The following is an 8,622-nucleotide window of genomic DNA, read 5'->3' on the forward strand; positions in this document are numbered from 1 at the left end:
CACCACATCCTAATAGTTTGTAGGAACATTATTCTTGGATTTTCTCTCTTTGTTTTGTACTAATTATGACAGGTTCCGGAGTTGTTAGTTCTTTGGTTTCGTCGATCGTGGGAGACGTGCCGCCATCTAAGCAAATAAGAAACAAAAGAGGTACAAAAACAACAAAATGCACATAATCAGGTTGATGTTTATATGCCACCATTTAATGGTCGTTCTAGACTTGATTTATATACTGAATGAAAGTTCGAAATAAATGATATATTTGCTTCCCATTATTTGTGGAGCATAAAAGAAGTTAAGGCCATGGTTAGTACTTTAACTGGTTTTGCTTCTATTTGGTGCAGTGAATATAGTTGGTTATACCATATGATTGTATGCCTAATACTTGGCATGATTTGAGGCTTGCCACATGACATATGTTTGTCTCTGCTTACTATACTCATGGCATGGCTTGTAATCTTTACATCAAGGTAGTGATACTGTAATGGAATATTATGATGCTTTACAAACTACCTTGGTGTACTATTTTTCAGAAGAAAGTGAAAGAGAATTTATAGATAGATTTTGGGAAGGTTCGTGATATTCAGGAGATAGTTATTCATGAAAAGTATTATTCATGAATTCCAAGCTGAACACGAAATCAAAAGACGTGTGGCCTACAAGAAAAACAAGTGCAAGGTGTAAATCGCAAGAGTTGAGATAGTTATTTCTTCCGCACCTACTATGATGATAACATCCATTGTTGCAAGCATCACGCCACCAAGCGTACAAGATATTTTGCCACCATCAGTACTTATATCATTTGAGATGCGACAATAAGGTAATATCAAAGGTACTAAGTCTGTCACTCCCCATGAGAATAATACATGAATTCATTCCAAATCTTCATGTGATGAAATAAGAGAATCATCCATTGTTGAGATCACCCCACCTACTATTTTTAGCACACCACTTGATCACATCAATTCTTCTACTGATTTACATTCTCCCATTGAACCAATTGAATTAATTGCTACTGAGATTATTTAAGCCATGTGACTTGCTGACTAAATCTGTTTTGGATAAAATACAATTGATTAAACATGATGATATGTGATCTAATAATTTGCATGCTAGTTATTTGTATTTTGCGGTGTTGAATCATGTCTTTGCCACACACAAGCAATAAAATTACTCAAAGCACATGTTCGAAATCTTTGCAAAGTGTTTATGTCCCAACTTTTACTTTTAACTTGATTGGAGAGTTGGCATAAATGAATTTTGGGTGCATATGATTTGCATCATGAGTGATGATCATAGTATTTTCTTTAGTAGGTTAAAATAATTATTTCCCATGTTTAATGGCTTTGTGTTTGGACTATATGGAGTCTCACGGGAAGTAGAGGGGATCCATATTGTTTCTATTGAACAAGTGGCCATATTTTTTAGATAGCCAAGGCAATACAAGATTGAATCAAAAAGAAAAAAAACACCAAAAAAAGGCAAATAAAAATAAAACCAAAAAACTCCAAGAAGTAAATGTTGCTTTACTACATGACATGGGAAAACAAACATTTGAAATGGAGAAAACTTGTAATATACTCACACCATTGAAGATGCAATTATCTCACGGACACGCAAGCTGATTATTTCTTAATGTGTTCTAGTTGGTTATGTAAGCAAAGATGACTACCTATAGGGCGGTCTTCAAAGAAAACACATTTACAGGCTAAACTGCTGGTTGCAATCTGTAAGATCGGTTAATCTCTAGCAAGCTCATGAAAGGCCGGGGGTTAAAACTTGTATGCTCCATCTGCAGGATAGTCGTGGAAGCCCTCTACATGTAATAACACTTAATAAAACTTGTCTCTGTGGAACTAAAAATTCAAGACATAGTCCATTGTTCAATTGTGGACAAGTATACCTATTTATCTAGGTGGATGTTAAACCTTAACCAGTATCCTGTGAACTACATGTATATCAGACAATACATTGGAACAAACACAATCTAATGTGCGCATCATATCTAGGGAGGGAGGGGTGGAGGTATTGGTAGATTTAACGGGCCTTGGTCAGTTAAATCTTGGACCCAAGGCCACTAATATTCTAAATGTTTATAGGCTCATTTGACTCAAATGGCAAGTGTCCAGAGTTTAGACCCATATAGTTAGTGGAGGAGGAGAAACACTTATATATTCTGCACATATTCTGTCATTGGTCGATGGCAAGGAGTGGATGGTTTCCTCTGTCTATGGACCACAAGAGGAGGAACACAAAGTTAGATTCCTTGAGGCTATTGTGCAGTTCGGGGAGCAGGTGTGTTTGCCATGGATCCTAAATGGTGACTTTAACATTGTATGCAACGAAGATGAGCGCAGTTCTAAGAGAGTTAACAGAAGGCTTATGAATAAATTCCGGCATACCATTAACAGATTAGGTCTTCATGACATGCCCATGATCAGGAGGCGCTACACTTGGTGTAATAATCAGGAGCAAGCGATTCTTGCAAGGCTGGATAGGGTGTTATTCAACAACGACTGGGAGGACTTGTACTCCATCAGCGACCTGTTCTCTCTTAGCTCCAGTATATCAGACCACTGTCCCCTACTTCTCACTTGCTCTTCCGCTAGACCGCGCGCCCACCGCTTCCGCTTTGAGAATTTTTGGTGCAAGCTACCAGGATTCGCGGACACTATCAAGGCGGCATGGATGCAAGATGTTGAGGGCAGTGATCCTTTGAAAATCTTTAGTATCAAGTTGCATCGCACAGCCAAAGCTTTGAGAAGTTGGGGCCAGAGACGATGGAGTGAGCTCAGTCTGCAGTTCCAAATGGCCAATGAGGTGATTTGGCGTTTAGAATGTGCGCAGGAGAGGAGGCAAATCTCTACGGATGAAAGAAACCTTTGCGCCTTCCTGAAGGGTAAGTGCCTGGCCTTTGCCTCGCTTGAACGTGTTCGTGTACGTGAACGAGCGAAGGTGCGGGATCTCAAGGAAGGAGATGCAGACACCAAATACTTCCACATGAAAGCGAATGGACGCCGTCGTAAACATCTAATACCCTACCTCAAGCAGGGCGACCGAATTGCCACGGCCATGGAAGAGAAGCTAAACTTGGCGGGTGAATTCTTCAGCAAGTTAATGGGCACCCCTGAGCCGGCCAGCAATAGGTGTTCTTTGCGGTATTTTCTTAACTTGCATAAGCTGACGCCGGAGATGGCGCATGACCTCGAATCAGACTTCACCGTGGATGAGGTGAAAAGGGTGATTATGGATATGCCCTCCGACAGGGCACCAGGTCCTGACGGCTTCTCCGGACTATTTTATAAAATGTGTTGGGATATCATTGCTCCGGATCTAATGGCTGTGATGAAGACTTTGCATAAGGGCCGCTTTTACTCTTTTGGAGGCCTCAGTGCTTCAATCCTCACACTCCTGCCCAAGAAATCAAACTCATTGGAGATCGGAGACTTCAGGCCTATCAACCTCATCCATGGTGTGGCCAAGATTTTCGCTAAAGTGCTCGCCTGCCATCTGGCTCTGCTCCTGCCCACCCTCATCTCGCAGGCTCAAAGTGCTTTCATCTCCCGGCGCAATAATCATGAAAAATTCAAGTTTGTGAGGAACCTTGCTCGTCTGCAGCACCGTAAATGAAAGCCCTCGGTTCTTATGAAGATCGACATCTCCAAAGCCTTTGACACCCTTTCTTGGGAGTTCCTCCTGGAAATCCTTTTTGCCAGAGGATTCGGTAGGAAGTGGTGCTCTTGGATATGTGGGCTGCTCTCTACTGCTTCGTCTTCAGTTCTCATCAACGGAGAGCTGAGCTTCCCTTTTGCACTTGGCCAAGGGGTCAGGCAGGGTGATCCCATATCACCAGCGCTCTTCATTCTGGCTATGGACACCGTCTATGGCATGTTGGAATGGGCGGTGCAACACAGTTTGCTATCTGATCTCGGTATTGGCATGCGGGTCCCCAGGGCGTCTATGTTCACCGACGATACGATGCTGTTTTTCTCGCCGAAGGAAAACGATCTTCAAGTCATTGCGGCCATTCTGAAGCTGTTCGGTGAGGTGTCGGGACTCGGGATCAATATGCTCAAAAGCACGGTTACTTGCATCAGATGCAACGTGGAGGTGGTACAGAGGGTTGTAGAACACTTTCAGTGCAGTCATCAGCAGTTTCCCTTGCTATATCTGGGCATCCCATTGTCTATATACCGGCTGAAGAGACATGATTTAATGCCACTGGTTGATAAGTTCTCCAACAAAATGAAGGGATGGAAACCGAAGATGATGGCTACGGCGGGTCGCCTCACCCTCACTCGCTCTGTCCTCATGGCTCTGCCGGTCCACCTAATGGCGGCACTGCCATTGCCGGCCTGGGCGATCAAAATCATCAACCGTCGTTGTCGCAGCTTCATCTGGAAGGGCAAGGAACAGATCAATGGGGGCCATTGCCTGCTTCCATGGTCTAGGGTGTGCATGCCCCGGGAGCTTGGGGGCTTGGAGTTTTGAACCTTAAATGGTTTGGCCTCGCACTTCACTGTAAATGGCCTTGGCTGCGCTGGGATCCGGAAGAGAGGCCGTGGCATGCTCTGCCTGAAGTGACAGAGAGGGAGGTCCAGGCCCTTTTCAACGCGGCCTGCCAAGTCAGGCTGGGATCCGGGGAGACGGCCAGATTTTGGACAGATTGATGGCTGGAGGATGGCAAATCAGTGGCTCAGATGGTGTCCCAACTCTTCTCCTTCGTCAAGAACCGCGAGCTTACTGTCAAAGAGGCCATCCACAATCAGGCCTGGACCAAAGATGTCGCAGGCGGACTCTCGCTTCCTGCCATTGTGCAGTTCCTCAAGGTATGTGAGTTGGCGGAGAACACTACCCTCAATGTGGATGCCAGGGACACGCCGCGCTGGATGTTGACGGCGGACAAACAATTCTTTGTCTAGAGTGCCTACAGCCTGTTATTCATAGGCAACACTCACTTTGCTTGCTCGAAGCCAATCTGGAAATCCAAAGCTAAGCCGCGTTGCAAATTCTTCATGTGGCTTGTGGTGCACAAAAGGTGTCTCACGGCGGATAACCTGGAGTGACGCAGCTGGCCATCCAATCGAGTATGTTCGCTCTGCCTGTCTGCGCCGGAAGACTGCACCCACCTTTTTGTACACTGCCCACATACCCAACAGGTTTGGTTGCTCTTCAAAGCCTGGACGAATGCATAATTCATCACCCCCGGTGCTTCTTTCACATCCACGGAGGACTGGTGGCTTCGGGCTAGGGCGGCAATCCCGAAGGCGGTCAGGAGGAATTTTGATACGGTGATCATCCTGCTGCACTGGAGGGTGTGGAAGGAGCGAACGCCAGGATCTTTGAGCACATTTCCAGCCCACCTGACCGGGTTCTGGACCGGATCAAGGAAGACGTGGCTATGTGGCGAGCCGCGGGATGCATTGCTGATCTTCCGGCTTAGCTTGAGTCGGCTGGCTCGGCCCGTGTGTGTTTCTGATTTGGTGATCCCAGGGTTGATACGGCTGGGGTACTGTGTGGGATCTTTGGGTTCGGTCTAGTCTTCCTAGACTGCTCCTGTTGTACTGAACTCTTCTTCCTTCTAATAAAGATCGGCCTAAGGCCCTTCGAGAAACACTTATATATAAGAAGTGATGTTCGACTCCACCTTGTAACATGAGAAAGGAGAGCAACAACACGTGTGCTCACTCCCTTGACTAGCCTTGCCACTCCATGCAATGCCCCCCACATGCCACGTGTATCGAGTCCGAGTTCGAGCTAGCGGTACGCACTACACAGCCAGTTGTTGGACAATGCACTGCTAATGCTCTTTATGCTCGTTGACGACACATTTTTTGCTTCCAGATTTTTCTTCCAACGCGTTGCAGTTCCCTTTTCCCCCAACTGTCCAAATGTGTTTTCGAAAAGGGGAGTCACCCCAGCCTCTGCATCAGAGCGATGCATACTGCCAACTTAATTACATAGAAAATAGGTTCAACAAAGGTCTTAAAGTCTCAACGAAAGTAAAGAAAAGCTCACATAGAGCCAATAAAAAAAAGTAGACATAAAGCCACAACCGGCTGGTAAAAGAAGGATAGGGAAACTAATTGCCTATCCTATTACATGACCGCCATCCAAACCGGTTGAAAATAACCCATGCTACGATCTCCCATCAGATAGATCCAGTAACCAAACGCGACCACATACGGATCAACGCAGTGGCTCGGAAGATAACCTGCAAAAAATGAATATTTGTTGTTCTGTTAAAAACCAAATCATTTCTGCAGTTCTAGACTGCCCACAATAAAGCACATACTCCTACGCGAATGTGTCTCGCTGTTTCGGACTCTATCCCATTAAGCCATGTCCCAAATAACGTGCTAACAAAGTTTGGAGGAGTAATGTTAAAGGCTATGTGTACCATCTGCCATAGAACTTTTCCCAACGGGCAGTCAAGAAAAAGGTGTTTGATAGTTTCATCCCGATCACAAAAACTACATCTAGTAGGTCCTGTCCAGTTACGCTTTACCAAATTGACCTTAGTTAAAATGACTTGTTTATGTACAAACCACATAAACACTTTAACTTTCAAAGGAACTTTGACTTTCCAAACATATTTGGAACTAGGAATGGAGTTAGAATTGATAACATCGAGATACATCGATTTAACTATGAACTCTCCATTCCTAGTAAGCTTCCAGCGCAACTGATCGGGCTGTTGAGACAGCTGGACCTCCATCAGTCTACTCACTAAATGGAGCCAAGCTTCCCAACGATTTCCGACTAGCGTCCTCCTGAATTGAATATTGAGAGGGATGGCCTGAAGTACTGTTGCAACGTAAGCGTCTCTTCGTTGAACAATGCTATAGAGAGACGGATATTGAAGCATGAGGGGTGTTTCCCCTAGCCAAGTATCCTCCCAGAATCGCGTGGTGGTGCCATTTCCGATTATAAACTTTGTCCTATTGAAAAAAACTGATTTAACTTTCATCAGCCCTTTCCAAAAAGGCGAGTCCGTTGGCCTCGCTGTCACCTGGGACAAAGTTTTGGAGTGTAGATACTTACTACGGAGAATCTGCGCCCATGTGGCCTCCGTCTCTACAGATAACTTAGACAACCACTTGCTGAGAACACATATGTCCTTGACTTCAAGATTTTCAAGCCAAGACCCCCTTGGTCTTTTGGTCTACAAATAATGTCCCATTTGGCGAGTTTGTATTTTCGTTTTAGTTCATCACTCTGCCAGAAGAATCGGGGTCGATAGAAGTCCAGCCTTTTCCTAACTCCAACTGGAACCTCGAAAAAAGACAAGAGAAACATAGGCAAGAATTAATCTGCCTCCGTATGACATGAGCTTGCCCTTCCAGCAACTCAGTTTCTTCTCAAATCGATCCTCAATGCACTTCCATTCTCTGTTTGTCAGCTTACGATGGTGAATTGGTATACCTAAATACGTAAAAGGTAAAGCCCCCAATTCGCACCCAAACAATTGCCTATAAGCCTCTTGTTCCTCATTGGCTCTTCCAAAGCAGAACAATTCACTTTTATGAAAGTTAATCTTTAACCCGGTCAATTGTTCAAATAAGCATAACACCAGCTTCATGTTTCTCGCTTTTGCCAAGTCATGCTCCATAAAGATGATAGTATCATCGGCGTATTGTAAGATAGACACACCTCCATCAACTAGATGAGGCACCAGTCCACCTACCTAACTAGCCTCCTTAGCCCTACCTATTAGAATTGCCAACATATCGACTACAATGTTGAACAAAATAGGAGACATCAGATCACCTTGTCTCAGGCCCTTATGTGTCTGGAAATAATGACCTATGTCGTCATTCACTTTAATTCCAACACTCCCTTTTTGCGTGAAAGATTCTACCTGGCGTCGCCAGGCTTGATCAAAACCTTTCATATGCAAGGCCTGTTGAAGAAAAGGCAATTTGACTTTATCGTACGCTTTCTCGAAATCCACCTTGAAAACAACTCCATCAAGTTTTTTCGTGTGAATTTCGTGGAGCGTTTCATGAAGGACCACAAACCCTTCTAGGATGTTTCTGTCCGGCATGAAAGCAGTTTGGGAATGCTGCACCACAGAATGCGCAATCTACATGAGCCTATTAGTCCCTACCTTGGTGAAAATTTTGAAACTAACGTTAAGAAGACAGATCGGCCTGAGCTGCTCAATTCTCACAGCCTCTGTTTTCTTAGGAAGCAGAGTTATCATTCCAAAATTCAAGTGAAATAACTGAAGCTGTCCAGAGAATAAATCATGGAACATCGGTAACAAATGCAATAATATGCCAACACTTTTTATAAAACTCCACCGGAAATCCATCCGGCCCTGGAGCCTTATTATTTTTCATCTGTGAAATGGCTTCAAACACCTCTTTCTCCAAAAATGGGGCAGTCAAAATATCGTTCTCATCTGCAGCAAGTTGAGGAACATCCTCAATCCTAGACTCATCCAGGGATACACAATTATCCTCCAGAGGCCCAAACAGCTGCTTGTAGTATTCGGTTATGTATAATTTTAGGTTTTCCTATCCTAAAATCGTTCCTTCGTCTTGCTCAAGCTGAAAGATTCTTTTCTTTCTATGCTTGCCATTGGCGATCATGTGAAAGAATTGAGTGTTCGCGTCC

This window comes from Aegilops tauschii, chromosome 4 (assembly GCF_002575655.3).
Source record: "Aegilops tauschii subsp. strangulata cultivar AL8/78 chromosome 4, Aet v6.0, whole genome shotgun sequence".
Lineage (NCBI taxonomy): Eukaryota > Viridiplantae > Streptophyta > Magnoliopsida > Poales > Poaceae > Aegilops > Aegilops tauschii.